Source organism: Gymnodraco acuticeps, unplaced genomic scaffold (assembly GCF_902827175.1).
Source record: "Gymnodraco acuticeps unplaced genomic scaffold, fGymAcu1.1, whole genome shotgun sequence".
NCBI lineage: Eukaryota > Metazoa > Chordata > Actinopteri > Perciformes > Bathydraconidae > Gymnodraco > Gymnodraco acuticeps.
The window spans coordinates 6988883-7006040 of NW_022991180.1; the positions used below are offsets into that span (position 1 = coordinate 6988883).

Below are 17158 nucleotides of genomic sequence, written 5' to 3' on the forward strand. Positions count from 1 at the left end.
CATCTAGCCAACACGTTGGAGGAGGAGAATAAAAGCTGACATTTTATTGGCTCTAAGAGAGAAAGAAAGAAGAGTTTGGGGGGGAGGCAGGGAGGAAGGGAGAGAGGAAAGAAAGGGAAAGAGATTCTGTTTCTCTACTTTATATGTTTCAGCACTGCCAGCTGTCACAGGGACTTTGCTAAAAAGAGGGGATTTATTGGGTATTATTTAGAAACTTGTCAGTGGTAATGACTACAGCTATGATTTCAATTATCACCCACTAAATATAGCTTAATTCACTGCCTTGCTGGCCATAATTAGCCGCCCTGACATCATTTTTCAAAAAATTCGATACCATGCTATTTTAATATTTTATGTTGACCACCAATTTCCTTTTCCTCCCTGGTGCTTGGCATGTGGCAAGGTCTCACTCCCTCATGTGCAGTTGGATAGGCAGAGCTATTGAGTTCAAAGCTGTCCCAGGGATATATTTTTTCCATTGACAGAAATCCAATTAGTTTTAGTACACAGTCTGGCTGAATAAAAAGGGTCTTAAAATCTACAATATGTTTCCTTAGCGTTTTAGCAGAGTGCAAAGCCAGTGATAGATCTTTATGATTTGACCTGATGGGGCCCAAGTGGACAAACTCCCTTTACTATTTTGGCAAGTGAAAAACAAACCATCCATATGTCTTACTCATTTTGATAAGCACAGCAGAGTCTTTTGATATTGCGTAAACATCTACTGTACACTGCGTGAACTGGCTAAGATCTTGACTCTCGTACATATTTAAACATGCGCTTATTAAATACGTTACAACTGTTACACACATTCTGTAGAGGCAACACGTACATATGAGAGGGGGGAAAATGTCAGATGTATAATTCATCAGTGACATGTTTAGTAAGTAGACGATTTGGGGAGAGTTAATGTGTACTCAGGTTTTGACATGAGGGTGTGCATTTTAAAGCAAGCATTACAAGGGAGATGATTAGGACTGGCACTCAGATGTCAATAACAATCTTGATGCTTGAAGTTGATTATGTGGGTGAATTTTGGTTATTGTAGACTGTTGCATTTCCTTCAATTCTCTCTCTGCGGCACTGGTTCTTAAGTAGGTAATACATGCAAAGTCATTCAGGATGCCAGCCAGCGATTAGGACCTCTCCGTATGAGCATTTTCCCAAATAAATAAAAGGAAAAGGGGCGCCAACTTTTCTTTGAGACAAAACCTGTGTCTATTTTAGCCCATAGCTCAAACTCTGTTTATGTTCACCCCATCACACTTAGCCATCTCCCAGATTGATGATGTAAGCAACTGGAAGGCATGGAACATATTAGAACAGAGCATGGAGAGGGGCAGCCATACTTCTACTTCCCTTGGCTGGGACCCAATTTGAAAAAAAAAGTTTGGAGCCTGTTTTGGAAGAGGAACAAAGGAGCTTCCTTAGTATGGTCCAGGCAGTTTTGGTCGCTTCATGGCTTTCAATCTCTCACAGCCTTTTCTAGAAAGCCCAGGGGTGAAAAGTGAAGACAGATACACTGGTGTACTCATGCCAAGATTTTAGAGGATGATTGCAGTTCTTGCCATGTTTTGAATTTTAGGGGATGATTTTTTTAAGAGGGCTTCATGATTAATGTTGTCAGTTGATGAATAAATCCTATGACCATAAAATGCAGTTGGAAGCTGTTATTAGAGATAACAGTTTTTGAAGGCCTCGTGATTATTAAAAGAATTTGCCGTTACATCTTGGTGAAGACTAGGGAATAATGTTTTTTTTCCTAACCTCTATGATTTGATCCAGGTTTAATCATCGTTTGCCATTTTTGAAAGTAAAGTACATGTGGGCCATTTTATTGGCTTGCCCTTCAATTTCAGCTCCCTAACGGCCTTCGTGGATGAGTCCATTTTTTTTTTCTGCGCTCCTGTAGAATGCTTAAACCATCTCTGGCCCTGGACAGCTGTGCCACATTCTCCGCACAGCTGTAACTCATTTCCTGTTTCCATTTCAGATAAACCCACTCACGTCTTTCACAGCTTTCACTTATAAACGCCGACTGTCCTTCCAAACCACCATCCCAAGAACTTGATATTGGTCAGACTGGATCATTTGTGGGAGATAACAGCCCCTGTGCTCTTAACCCATTGCCCTCTTCTTCTCCCCTTTCTCAATCATTTTTACATTCTACATTTGCTTTTTCCATTTGTGAAGAATGAAAAATAAGTTTTGAAAACTGTAGTTTGGAATGGTCTCAGAAATCAAGGGCGAGCTATGAATTATTTTTTAGGGTACATCTGACATCCATCAGCATGGAAATATGTTTTAATGGTCAGGCAGGCTGTAAGACATCAGTAAGCTGTTGCCTCACTTTTCCACCCAGGGACATATTGAGATAAGAAACAGTGACAGCATGTTTCATGTCCATGCTGCTGACATGTCTGTGCTGGAAAAGTACAAGGAACAACCCTTCCATTTTTGAGCCTGCAGTCTGTGTAGAACAATATTATTATTATTCTGTTTTTCATCATAAAACACTGTCTCTCCATTAGGGTAAATGCATCGACTCAAATGATTCCACTGTGAGCTGCCGAATGCACCATTAGCTGACAGTTTGATTATGTGAACAACCGACCAAACAGTCTTCTGATCTCCTCTGTCTGTCCAGACATTTGGTGATGCTTAAGAGTTTTTCCCCAGTGATAATGGTGAGATAGCTTTTGCACCTTGGGCACTGTAGAGTTTCTTTATTTTCTCCCTCTGTCTGGATCTCGGGCCCCTGGGTCCTCCAAAGCTCAGAACATGTCTGAACTCAGATGTTTCAAAACACCAAACAGAAGAGGAAGAGGAGGAGAAGGAGGAGGCAGAAGAGGTGGAAGAAGAAGAAGGGATAAAGGGAAAGACGAAGGGAAATGGGAGGAGGGTGAGGAATCCTCATAGGGACGAAGTGTATGTACAAGCCGACCAGCCAGAGAGGCCCAACAGGGTCTGCAGACTTGTGATCTGAGGGCCGTTTGTGTGTCAGTCAGATCAAAGTCTTTAGAAGAGAAGGAGAAATCCCTTTACCTTCTCTTACTATAGAAACCCTTATTGCCAGCTAGGTAAAAGAAAGGGGAATGATAACAGGGGTTACAATGAGATGCTTCACCATGGATTTCATTGTTTGGGTTTCACTTCAAGTTAAATACCCATCTGTCCTCGGATAGTTTATTCATACAGCTTTAGGCTTGTTTTTTGAGGGAGTTTTAAATGTAAACCTACAGTATACACCTACTGTATAGAGGCGTTTAAATGTCCATTCTTATTACACAACTATTGAATGCATTTGTATACATAACTGTAAACAAAGAACACCATTGCAAAGGAGCATGTGCTGCATTCAAAGGAATATTTTTCTTTTTTGTTTGAATAAATATAGGTTAAAAGGTGCCACAACAGTTTATCTGACGATATGGCAGTTCTTAAAATAATGTCAGTCATGTTTTACCCTGATAAACTATATAAAATATTATTGTTTTTCCTCCATTCACAATAAACTGAGATCAGCTCAAAATATGTGGGTGTGAGTAGAAACTCAATAAAATAATGTAGAATTTCTTTGTGTTTTGAATAAATAAAAGCCCTTATTTAGTAGCAATGTTTTCATTATGAAGTTGAGGGCCAATAGCTATACACCTGTCGTGGATGAAATGCAACTGTTTTTATTTCTTTATTTAGTATTTTATGTTATTTGCCCAAAGGGAAACTGCTTCAATTGTTTTCATATGAACCATTTTGTTACATAAATCATTTTAATTTGGACAATTTCTTATAGCCCCTCTTATATTATAGTCCCAATGTAAACCCCACTTTTTTTCTCTTCATATTGTGACTTAAAATGATTGTATATTGTATGAAAGAATCAATTAATTAGTAGGTGACAGTGTTGATACACAATCATCTTAGAGTCACTTAGACTTTTATTAGCATAGAGACACTTTCTGCCTTTGTTTGCAGTTAGATTATCCAGCCTGTTGTCACCACACAACCTGCAAATAACACCTTGGCTGCTGTCTATTTCAGACATGTATGGTTATACTTGAGTACATACTGTATCTTTATGACCTTGTGTTATGATTTGATAACTGTGTGAGCGTGTTGATGACAGCTTGATCTTATCAGCCAACACCTCCCTACCAGTTTTAGTCGGCTGCTAATGAGACCATGCAGCTATAGTTATTAAACTAAGCCTAATGGTTAAATACTTATAATATCATATTAATCTGTAGCATAAACTATCACAGTGCAATTAAGAAGGTAATCATCAGAAGCAAGGTGATTATACAGTAGTCCTATAAATACGCTCAGCTGTTCTTTTCATTGAGTGCCAGACAGTCCGTCAGTCATACTCACCGCCTCATGCTGCGAACGTGTAGTGAGTGTATCCTTCCATGGGCCCGGCTGTTTAAATTAATTATTAGTTTTATAGCGAACCCCGAGGCCTTGCACAGGCAGCTAATCCCTGTAGAGGGCTAATCCAACCCCGCGTTACAGAAAATCAATGCTGGTCTTTGGTGTTGGCATGCCATCAGGGCACGGGGACACATGTCAGACAGGCCTCCTGATTTTTTCATGAGGTGTGTTTTTGAAGTGGTGGAGCCAGTGGAGGATGCTTGAGGTACCCAGAATTTAAAAGAATATCCGGAAGCAAAAAAAGAAAGGTTTGTGTGACCAAGTGTGTGGTTTTTCTCCATTATTTGAGCTGAAAATAGATGAGATCTTGGAACGAACCATACAGTCTAGGGTAAGAATTAATACATAGAATCAGATTCAAGTTTATTGACAGGTACATTTAACCAAACAAGAAATGTGCTTTGATCTATGGTGGTGCAAACATAAAAAATCTAAGAAAAAGAGTTGTAAGAGTAGGTAAAATCACAATAATGATAAAAAAACATATTTTAAAGAAACTATTTAGCATTAAAAAATAATAAGTATTAAGTATTTACACCACATTTAGATTAAAAACTGAGGACAATGAATATATGATAATATATGACAAACTACTGTGTATTATATGTTAAAGAGGGCTGTGCTGACGTGTGCAGAATTGTGCAAAAATATATTCAGAGAGCGTCACAAATGTGAGTATACATGTGTATACATTTATATTAAACGACTGCATAAATAAACGTATACAATTTGTCATTCATATCATGATAGCAATATGCCCTAATTAGAAGATCCTATAACTAAGTGTATTTTTCAAAGCATTTTAACAATGCAAAATACAGCCTCTATATTGTGCTGTGGTCATATCTATTGATATTCTTCTTCTGTATGTTGGATAGTCTTTTATTGGAACCATCAATGACCTTCTGGCAAACTCTCTGATGATGGATGTGTGCAGTAGATGAGTGTCCTGCAGTCATCGAGGATGTGAAAGGATTTTGAATGCAGTGATTGACTGCAGATCAAGTTGTTTGAGTTATGTCATGCTTGCTATTTTCACTGGTTTGGTGTCTGAGGATCGGTGCCAGTTGAGTCTTGTTGTAAACATCGGGCTCTGCTGTTAGCCTGATAATTAGATGAAAGGATGGGATTGGAACAGTCATTTTGAGAATGTCAATTTGTCTCTTTTTAGTAATAAATCTTTTTTATGACCCAAGATGAGAACATCCTATTTTGTCCTGGCAATGATACAGACAGTCTGTGTTTTGAAATCAGTTTAATATCTTGTCAGATTTAATAAATTGTCAAAATTGAAACCACCATCAATTTTCTTTTACTTTGTCAGGGTTTAATACCATGCAGAGAAAATATTTCCTCATTCCACAGTCTCATTTCATATTCTCAACTGTCTGTCAGTAATTGGAAAGAAAGAGAGAGAAGGAGATGATCTGACCCAGTCTCCTACTTTTTTGCACCTCTCATTCTGCCTATTAGTTTTGGATTACCAGCTTTCTCTCTCTCTCTCGCCAAGACTGGCAGCTGAAGATAATAGCTTTCATAATGTGTGGAGTCTCATTCCAAGCTCTTCTGTGTTTCTCTTTATGGGGGAACAAAAAAAATGTCGAGCCCAGTCAGTCTAGTCATTTCCTCTGTTGGGAGATTAATGAGAGGAACAGTGCTGTCTCAAGCCTTTTGTGACAGGCGTCAAAGTCCCTGTACAGGAGTACTCATGTCTGTTCCTCGATACAGTTCTCAGAGAGAGGCCGTCTTTTGCTTTTACGCTGTGAAAGTTCATTAGGGATGCTAGCACATGATCATTATTATATCCTACAATTATCTCAACATTTATTTCCCATATTGTGTAACGCTGATGAAGTGATAAGAGTTCAATCAGGATGTTGTAAAGACATACATCACTTACATTGAGTTAAGTCCCACACACAACACCAAATATTGTTTGAAATGAGTTTGACTTCATAAAGTGAAACTTTGATATGCATTTGACCTCATAAAGTAAAACCTTTTCTGGACTGAGTGTTCTCTTGGGGCTGGCACTAATAAGGAAATGACGTAGATACAAGAATCGTGTGTTGAGTCATGAGACCTGTGGTTTAGACCGTTATATTCCCTTTTAATCTAGAGCACAAGGAGGCATTCATAGTCAGGATAATTTAATATTCTGACTTCTGTTTGTCCGTCAAACATTGGATATACTGTCAATCTATTCAAAAAGTTTTAACAGTGCTTATCACTTCAGATATTTTATTGTCATTTCACATGCCGACAGCGAATCCTACCACAAAGACCGGAAATATTTTCACATAAAGAAATAGCAGTGCAATCAAACTTGTCGAATACATTGGTTTAATATTATATTGATTCAATAGTTTATTAGTCAGATTCAAATTTCCTGCATTAACATAACATAGGAGCATGTTTTCGGGGAAATATATATATATATATAACAAATGGGAATGGAGCTGAATTATGCAACCTCAGCAGGACCTCTATATACTGTATGTATCATGAAGCCCCATGACTATACATTTACCTGCAAATAAAATCCTGAAATTGCACTGAATTCTGAGTCCTGCAGCTACAGTATTCCTCCCCTGCTACTACAGTAAAAACTCTCTTGTGACAGTAACAACTCTGCCAATTTCTTCTTATCATATGACTTCGACAGCTAACAAAGTCAAACAATCATCATATTTGTCACAGATTGTTCCCTGACATTTTCTTTTACTGTAAGGTCACCCTGTGCATGCACAACACTTGTCTTCTTAAATCTTGAGGAAAACTCAACATTCTGGCTAAATATTCTGGCCATGGTTTCCTATTTTTAGCCTAGGATGAATTGCTCCAAAATTGTTGGACTTGGATGAAGACATATGAATTGCAATAGGAACATTTGAGTGCATTACTATTTAATAATGTTACAGTAGAAATGAGACAGTAAACTGGTATCTTAAGTGCGTGTTAATCCTCAAACTGTCATTGCGCACTAGGCTTGCTGCTAATTATATTACTAACATTCATTTTCAGAATGTATCTGTTAAGGCAGGACATTCTCACTTTATATCCTCTCAATGGTACAATTGACTCGGATAAAATAAAACTAAAGGTTCCCAAGCCACCACAATTCCAATAAATTACTAAAAAACAATGCCGTTTTATTTGTCCGTTGGTGTAATGTTCACAACTATCAACATTCTCTGAAAAAGGAAGCTTACATTTTTAATGAAAGACAGAAAACAGAGATGTTTTATGGCTATACAACTTCAAATCAAGGTATATGAAGAATATATGGAAAACAGTGATACGGTGGTATATGTGCTTGCTTTACATGGCTTTTAAAAGAGAGGAGATGCTCTTTTGCTTTATGACTGTCTTTGCCAGCTTGGCAGCAGCACTAGCATTTAAATGCCCATTAACAACCTTTTAACTGTCAAGACCTTTTGAAATATGGATATTTGCTTTCCCCACTTTCTCAGAGCCACCAAAATGACTTTTAATAGCACAAGTGTTGTTATTAATATGTTCCTTCCTGAACAGTAGGCTAGCCGCATGTCATTCTAGTGCAAAGGAGTTTGCCAATGATGTCTGATTAGGAGTGCAAGGGGAGATTAATAGATGTTTCTTCCCCTCATTTGTTATCACTCTTTTAGTGCATTGACTGACTACAGCATGTGATAAATAGAAGGAAAGCCTCTGCATTTCCTGAGTGTGACACTATCTATCTACTCGTCAGCCGAGCTCCGTGTTGATGCGATGTCTCCGCTGACAGCACATCCAAAGTCAGCCGCCTAGTCCTGTGCAATTTCAGCAGCAGAGGGGAAGGTGTTTTGGATCTGCATTTTAAACCTGGCCTGTTTAATGTTTGCCCCCTGACAATCTGGGCCAGACATCATTTTAATGGTATGTACAGTGATAAAGCCAATAAAATGTCAGAATGATTGATAATCTGTGCATTATAGCAATATGACTTTCCAGTTCTCCTCTGCGCTCCAATGATGGTTTCCAAATTGAATTCTTTGTGTGCGTGCACGTGCATTTATGCATGCACACTCACATGGCTTGCATGTGTGCGTCTTTGCTAAACCTTAGGTGAGAAGAAAACAGAAGAAATCTTGTTAGTTTCTAGTGAATCTCGTCTTAGTGTTTATGCAATACATTATTTCCAAAATAACAAACCACATCGGCTGAATAGATTATCTGGAAATCTTTAGTCTGCTTACTTTATTTGTCTGGAGAATATGGATTGGACTGGGAACAATTATAAGTAAGATTACCATATTTCTTCTGTTAAATAAATGATATAAAAGCTTGCTTTCCTCCTAGTGTCAGAAGCTGTGAATGTATGAGCCAGCCCACTGTATGTTTCATATCAGTGCTGGCTTTTTTTTTGCCTGCGGGGGATTGATGGGAGGTTTATGCCGTTCATATCTCTTGACTTTTGAACTTGTCCAAACGCAGGTGGACATTGACATGGCGCAGATGCTGGTGAAGCAATCACATTTTACAGTTGTATTTTGTCTTTCGGTCATAACTTACATTACTACATCACATATATTTTTTTCATCCATTTTAACATGAACCCGTCTATTCATTTAGAGCTTCTTTAAAGCTGTAGGTTCACCTTGAGTCTTCTGGATGAGATCAAATAGCTCCGGTTCATTGATTTATTGCTTGCTATTCGAAAACCTATAGCAATTGGTTTGAGATTGACAACACATGTAGGCCTGCAGTGCAGTCAGTGTCTCTATGGACCTATGAAACGGCTCCTTTTATCTTCAGCAATGTCAGAGCAGTCCTGCCTCTGACTGGCAGTCATAGAAAGCTCTTTGTTTTATGTAAATGGTGATTGATGACATGTCTGGCGCAGCCTGCAGTTTTTGACAAAAAGTATTGATGGCTGCTCTCAGTAAAGTGTTAGTCCAGGTGACAGAGCAATCCATTTTAAGATGAATGAGAAAGAGGGACAGAGTGAGGGAGTGAGAGAGCGAGAGAGGCAAAGGGAGAGAAACAGGAAAGTCATCAGCACTTTCAGGAACAAGTTACACATTTGTAGCCCCAGTTTCATGATTGCAGGTTTTCAAGTAAAATACAGACAAACACTGTCCATTTGTATGTATTGTAGGCCATGTGACAGTTTAAGCACAGATGCTAAGCACCATTGTGCTGCAAGTGAAAGGAAACCATTGAGGGTTTCATCTTGTAGTCAGCCATTTTTTTGATTGACCATAACAACACAATGGGCATTCTTATTACCTGCTACTTCCTCCCTTCAGTCATCCGCTAAGGACACAATGCTTTTTGAGTGTAACACCTACTGGAAAATATTGGAGAAGTTGACCTGATTAGATAAAACAATAGGGTTTAGTAAATGGATGTAGTAAGTAGGGAAGGAATTGAAGACAAAAAAAAATGCATGTTTGCAGTTAAATTGTTTCACTGGCTAACCACGGTACTGCAATAAAATATAAAGTCCTAGAAAAATATGTTTCAATCATGTTTAGTGCATTTTTTTTAAGAAAGAGTTTATTCAAGTAATTTGAAAGCCCTATACTTAATAATACAGTCAATTCACTTAAAGTAGGCTATATACATTGAAGTGTACGTTGTAATTTTGCCAAAACAAATGCCATGACTGACTATATTATCACAAGCGTCTTTGAGATCCTTGAATCCTTTTTAAATCAAGATGTGAGCAAAATTTGAAATTGTAGTTCTTCTGATATTTTTTATTCTGTGAGCTTCTGTAAAGCCTGCTAGTTCTATCAATATTGTCACTATTGTAACAGTTATAAACCTTGATCAGTGTCTTAAACTGTGTCATGAAGGGTCCTTGAATTCGAGGGAATTTGGCTTGAGTATTCATTGAAAAGTCCTTAAATGTTATCTTTCAGAAGGAATTGGAATCTGCTTTTGGTTCAATAAAACACAAAAATATATACATATATATATATAACTAACACTTCATTGTATGCCCTGCATTCACGATATAGATGATTTTATATTGATAACTAAAATAGGCCCCCGAACAGTGTATTCCATAAATGTACCCAGTAAATGAAAAAGCTCTCATGCCTTGTGAAAATGTAACTGTCCGTCAGTTAAGACTAATTTAGTGCCGGTGGGACTTAGTGCATTTACATCCACTGGATTTGTTTGAGTTGGATAATGGGTCTGTGATCCACAGGGGCAACTCCATCCCCTGTACTCCATCTCCTGTCTGACTTTGGGATGATGAATATGAATTTACATTTGCTCTATATGCTTTTAAACTCTACAGTAATGCAATTACCCTAATGGAGCCACTATTAAAGCGCAGTTTTGTTAGTTTGGACATGTGTAGGGAGGAATGCTTAAAGTTTGAGACAGCCGGAAATCAGTCAGTCTGACGAAAACAATAAGTCTGCATCTGTGATGAAAATCTATAACAAGAATTTCTCCAAAAATGGACCTGGTGCTGATGTGTGTCTGACAGAACCAGATTTAAGAGATGCTTCAAGGGGACCCTAACCCATGAAATCACGCTGTCCTGCATCCAGAGCCCCACCCTCTAACTGCTGTATAAATAGATTCTCTTGACAGGGTAATTCATCTCTGGCCATGAAAACATCAGCTCTAAAAGACAGCTCGCTGAGACCCTGCGCTTGTTAGGGGCCAGATCAGCAGCCCAGATGCCGGGGATGTAAACTCATGAAGAGAAGATTAATTTGTCTGTCATCCCTGACTTTGACAGTTGTTGTAAATTTGACTCTTGCCTCTGCACACGCAAGGAACGGGAGGGGGGGAGGGGAAAGGAGAGACGGGTAAAGATATGGAGAGGAGTGTGTCGAGGGTGGACGGCATTAGCAGCGGAGGGGTAAGGTAGGGGTGAGCATTTGTCAGAAATTTCAAACATAGATCTTGACAAGATAACTCACTCACTGCTGGTGTGCACCTGGACTGCATCTACAGCCCACCTCTCCAGATGATGTGTTTGGAAACCTATTGTTAGGAGAATTGTTGGCAGAGTTTTCAGCCTCCCTCTTACAGTATATCAAAAATCACCTTTCCTCTTCACCAATTTTTGTTCTCTAAGTTTCCTTTCAAGATGGTAGCCACATAAGGCAGGCTGGAAAATGAGTAGTGGTGATGACAGGGAAGCCATTTGGGGTCTGATTGATGGTAGCAGGCGAACCACAGCGGCCATGTTCTCTGATCTCCCTATGTGCGAGCCATGCCAGCCGCTCCCTGAGAAACAGGAGAAGTTTTTTTTTTTTTTTCAAGTTAACGCTGATGCCAGATACATTGCACTATATTTCTCATCATATCTGTGTCAGTGTTTCAGAAAATAGATGATGAATTGGGATGCAAGAAATGTTTATCATATGAGGAGATGAGCTGGCGGTTGAGTAATGTTGATGCCATCATCACAATCTCGGTCACTGTGGCACAGAGAATGTACTGTACTGTCTATTCATTACTTAAGTCAATTCATTTTTAAAACAACATTCAATTGGCATACAATGATTTATAAGTATTTTGAAGTCAGGGTTAGACGTAAGTTGAGTGATTTGGAAGAAACTGCCAAAATCAAATAATTAATGTCAAGCACATCATACATCAAATGTTTTGTGTGCAACCACTTTTATTTTTTTTACTCATCTTGATGTCAGTTAAGATGGCCTTTTATACGATTATGGTTCTACAGATGTAGATATAGTTTTGGCCTTAAGCGTAAGACTGAGACTTTCATTAAAGAGCCTCGCTGGGCTTTGGTGTGAGAAACACTATTTCTCCTCTCTTCATTTGACCCTTATGTCTTTCCGTAGGCTTGCCATTGATGCATTTGTATTTCCAGATACCAGCCTCTGAAATGATGCTTAAAGAACATGCATTTTCTTCGAGCATTTCAGGAACATTATCTTTTAAATAATTCACCTCATGATTAGATTTGGTGTGTGTGTCTTAGTTATTATGCAAAGTAGCTTTAAAGCAAAGCAGTTAAATGTGGTTATAGGTTATTAACACCTCCTGATATGTCTGATTTGACCTATAGGTGAAGTGACAAATATAGCACAGAAGATCGTGTGCTATTATTGTGGATTAGCATGCTAATAAGCCTTTGACTTGATTTGACAGACCTTGCTTCCCTCCAGAGAGGAACAGCCTTGACCCGGGGAGAGGGGTTCTGTATGGGGGTAAGCGGGCAGAAGAGGGGGGAGAGGGAAGAGAAAAGGGAAAGCGGGTTTTTAAAAAATGGCGTGTTGCCAGGTGGATGAGGGGTTTGATAAAGGAGGTTTGGAGAAGTGTTGGAAGATATTGCCAATTAGCATGTGGAAGAAAAAAGGTTCTGACGGGAGAGGTAACCCAGTCATGATAAATATGGTGACTTAGCAGTCACTCCTCCTCCTCCCTTTGTCTGTCAGACGCCACAGCTGTGGACTTAAGAACTCTTTTCACCTAAAAGGAAATCAAAAGATAATCCCAAGTTTGATGTTTGGAGAAACTTTTGAGTCGAGGGGAAAAGGGGTCACCGGTGTATAGGGCAACGGTTTTAAGCTGTAAACCCTTCACAAAAGGTTGTGACAGAGTGAGTTCCTCCTAAAATCCCCGAGTGTATTCGGAAACTTCTGAGCACCTTCTCCATGCATGACTAAACCTACTGAAGAAAAGAGAGATAAGGGAGCTCACTGGTTTGAAAGCAACAGTTTAATTTCCTTACGAAAACAAATATTTGGTATCAATCAAGGAGGTGGAAATGAATCCTTCTTACCTGTTCAATGACTGACAATCCTCTCACAGAGTTTTGTCAACATCAATTGTTGCTATTGTTAGGGTCTTTTGGCATCTTATTCCAAGAGGATAATGAAATTGACTGAAGATGTGTCTGGATATACTGTAGAAAGACTTGATTCAGCTCATTTTACATCTTATATATATTCCTTCTAGAGAGTTGTGAAGCAGAAGACTTTAGTGAAAGAAGTTTGTAATGCTATACATTTTCAATGACCCTTTGACAAAGATGAGAGAAACAATGGACCTGATCAGCCATTAAATCCATGACGCATCTTGTTAAGCTTTTCCATTTGTATTGTCTTAATCTGAAAGGCCGATAACATATTAACATTTAACTAACCCATTACAATTTGTGCGATCATGTAGCGAAAGCACTTAATCACAAGTCTTCTTATAAGAAGTAATTGCTGGGTGTGAGTTTTGTTGCTTTTACGCCAATATCTAGACACCAAAGTAGCTGCCATTTTATGGTTTTCTAGATTTGCCACTTTGCTTTCCATTATGTATTTGGTCTTCTATCTATTTGTTTGACATCGTTTCTCTTCCATGACCACCAGTCCAAGATTTGCCTGAAAAGCAGCGGCAGGGACGACTATTTCAGAAACAGCTGCACAAAAAAAGTAAGAGCTCTCTCTCTCTCAGCATACAATCCTTTTTTGATGGGAGTATTTGAAAAAGAGAATGCCATTCTTAGTCTTAACCTTATGCTATCAAGGTCTTTTTTTCACTAAGGAGATCATATCATACTTGCTCCTGTGGGTATTGTCCACAGTGGTGACCATTGCATGTATGATATGTGTAATGTGTATTTGTAAAGCGCTTTGAGCATCTGGAAAAGCGCTATAATAAATGTAAGGATTATTATTATTATATCATTTATTGAACCACATTTCTTTCACACTATGGAAGATACACATGGAAAATTAATCAGTCCAATTTCATCTCAGCAAATAAATAACGGCTTGACCATCTCTTGACTGCGTTTTCATTTCAAGGACAAAGCTGCAGTATATTAGCTGTCTCTGTGAGGAGATAATACCTGTGCTGATGATGGCAGCTGACCTTGAGCCGCTTAGATGACAATAACCTTGCTATCATCCCTTGAACCCCAGTTATTCTAGCTAGGTACATGTGAATACACTTTTACACTCGTCCATAAACACACTGTACGTGCCATATTTCACTCGCTGACTTCTCACAGTAAATGACCTTTCCTCCTTTCCATGACAGTTTCATGCAACTGGCAACTGCATTATTGCTTTAGAGCACATTTGCTTACCATAAGAATGTAATTTTCGGTGATAAGGTCCTGAAACTTGGCAGGGGCTGTGGGGGGGAATCTGTCGTTTTGTGCCAAAGCTCCGGTCTCCGATGATCCAGGGGCTTGCCCTGGGGGATGGCTCGGGGCTGAGCGGGCCAAAGTAATGGCATCCTGTGGAAGAATGATTAATCTATCCCCGTCTATCCTTTATTCCACAAGGAAGGAAGGATGCACAACAAAATGTAGTCGGATAAGTGGCTCAATGAGGCATATGTAAATTTCATTTAGATCATATTAGGCAATTCCTAAATTGCCTCATCATTATGATTTAACGATAATTGGAAATAGAGACAAGGGAAATAAACACATTATATCTTTTAATTGTGTAAAATAAGGTAAAGTAAACACATGAAAAAAGTATTTACATTTTGAGTTATACATTTTTGGATACAGTTGGTCCCAGTACCAGTTTCATTAGTAACATGGAAATATTGAACACAGGAGATCTGTACCCAGTGAGAGGCTGTGTGCAGTGCAATAAAGTATCCAGGGTGAATATCAGAGCCAAGAGACTCACCATAAATACTCGGGTCAGAGCTGTCAACCAGAACACTTCTCCTCATAGTCTGTCTTCTCTTTTTAGTTTAATCCACTCATCATGGGGCGAGTGAGAGAGAAACAGATACAGGCGGGGACACCATGGTATGGTACAGTAACAGATTGGAAAGAGCAACAAAAGAAGGAGAAAAACATACTCTGAAGTATGTGTGAATCCATAATAGCCCCACTTAATGACACAAACTATCTTTCCTTGCTGTCGAAGAGAGGCTATGCTTCCTCCGAGCCTCAGAGGGCCCTCTGTTACAAAACAGAAGACAGTAGGGCTTTGACAGCTCCAAGTGTCTAGGGCCAGGGAAATAATTGATAGCAGGCTGCCTGCATCCAAGGTCCTTTAGCAGTAATTGCAAGCAGAATCTGACTCTCTGATCTCACCAGTGGTATTGGCTATGCCAGAACAGCCTGGCTTTGACAGATTGCCTTCCTGCAGTAATAACTTAGGCATGTTCCCTGTTTTCTCACACAAGGCCATACTGCGCTGTCTCCACCGCAGAACCAGCCCAGAATCATCAGCGATTATTTTATATGTGTATTTTTCTTTTAGCTCTTGGCAGATTTTTCTGACAGAACACTCTTCGAGTAATGGTTTTGCCTGCTGCCAACTGCCCGTACATTGTTTTCCACTGTCACTTTCTTTAAAAGTAGAATGAAGTTATTGGTAATAGAATACCGTGCGCATGTTAACACACTTTTTGCAAGACAGGATGCATCCAGTGGAGCTTATGAAAAACAAATAAAAACATGTAACAGAGTATTTTTGTTCATAATTGCCTCGTGAATTCAGACATTTATTAGCCTTAAAAGGAATGTAATAATTGTGACCGATCAAGTGTGCGCCGGATCTCTTTCAACTTAAAATAAGAATTTCCAAACACTCCTCTGTTGCCATGGTGCTTGCCCTGAATGACAGCCTGAAGGCTTTATGGCCTTTTGAGGGATAGTCCTCTTCCCCCTTCCCTCCCCTCATCTCCTTCCCTCCTCTCCCTCCTCCCCTCTCGCTCCCAGTGGGAACTCTTCCATGCTCACTGTCTGCACTTTAAAGCACTCGGGATTTATTGTCAGCTGGAGTTTCCTTGATGGGGTGTAATAATACTGTGCCTTTCTCACCCGCTAAGGTGGTAGAATCCCCTCCCTCCAAAGATGAGAGGACCCCTGCGGGCTGCCCTGTGTGCGCCTGTGTTCTGTGGCAGACTTATAAGCCTGGCAGCTCCACCCCATGGCTGTCCAAACAAGGTTTCTCAACAGGCCCTCAAATAAAAAAGAGCAATGTATGGGGGCTGCAGGAAAGTGACACGGCAGGATGTTGCCTTTAGTTATTTATTTATCTCGCTTTTCACAAACAGAAGAAAAGAGTTAAAAGCGTGTGAGACCTTTTGGCGTGGTGAGGTTTTGTTATGTTTTGCGATTTGGCAGTAAAACAGTGCATTCTTGCTACTGCTAATTACAGTTGAGCAGTTTTATGTTGAAGTTGCCAGACATCATTGTAAGCAGGACTGATGAGAGTAAACACTAAACTGATTTCTGAATGAAAATCATTAAAGGGAATGAGACGTGTAAATAGACACGATCCCCATGACACCTCACAGTAGGAAACCTGAAACTGCGGTTAGCGCTTTACTGCCAATGTCGTCCATAAATCTTATTCAATCTTCAAATAAAGGCCTAAATCAATGCAAATAAACATTAGTGAACGAGTTTGGCAATAACATGTGGTAAACATTTCAAACACAATGTGAAGAAGGTTAAAAGCCCCTCAATACCTCAAAGCATACTCAGCCCAGCAGGTGAGCTGCTAAGGCCTATGCCAGGTATTATAAATAGAAACTCCCTACACAAACCTGCAATTAATAAAAGATCCTTTGAGTGAACCTTGAACAGGGGAGGATATGAGCTGACAGCTCGTCAGGTCAGGGTGGGATAAACTGGTCCCAGCTCCCTGTCTTCTGAGTGCTTGGTAGCAAGATAAATGGGCATGTCATGCTGCTTTGAAATGTCTAAACATAGACATTTTAGAGGTGTACGCAATGTAAAAATGTAAATAAACTTTATAGGAACTTGGGGTCAGGCTGAGGTTGGATT

General features: G+C 39.4%; 1 protein-coding gene across 5 annotated transcripts in view; it reads left to right on the forward strand.

The window, feature by feature from the left end:
* lrmda (leucine rich melanocyte differentiation associated) overlaps window positions 1-17158 on the forward strand; it is a 207673-nt gene that overhangs the window by 8194 nt on the left and 182321 nt on the right. The window lies entirely within an intron of this gene.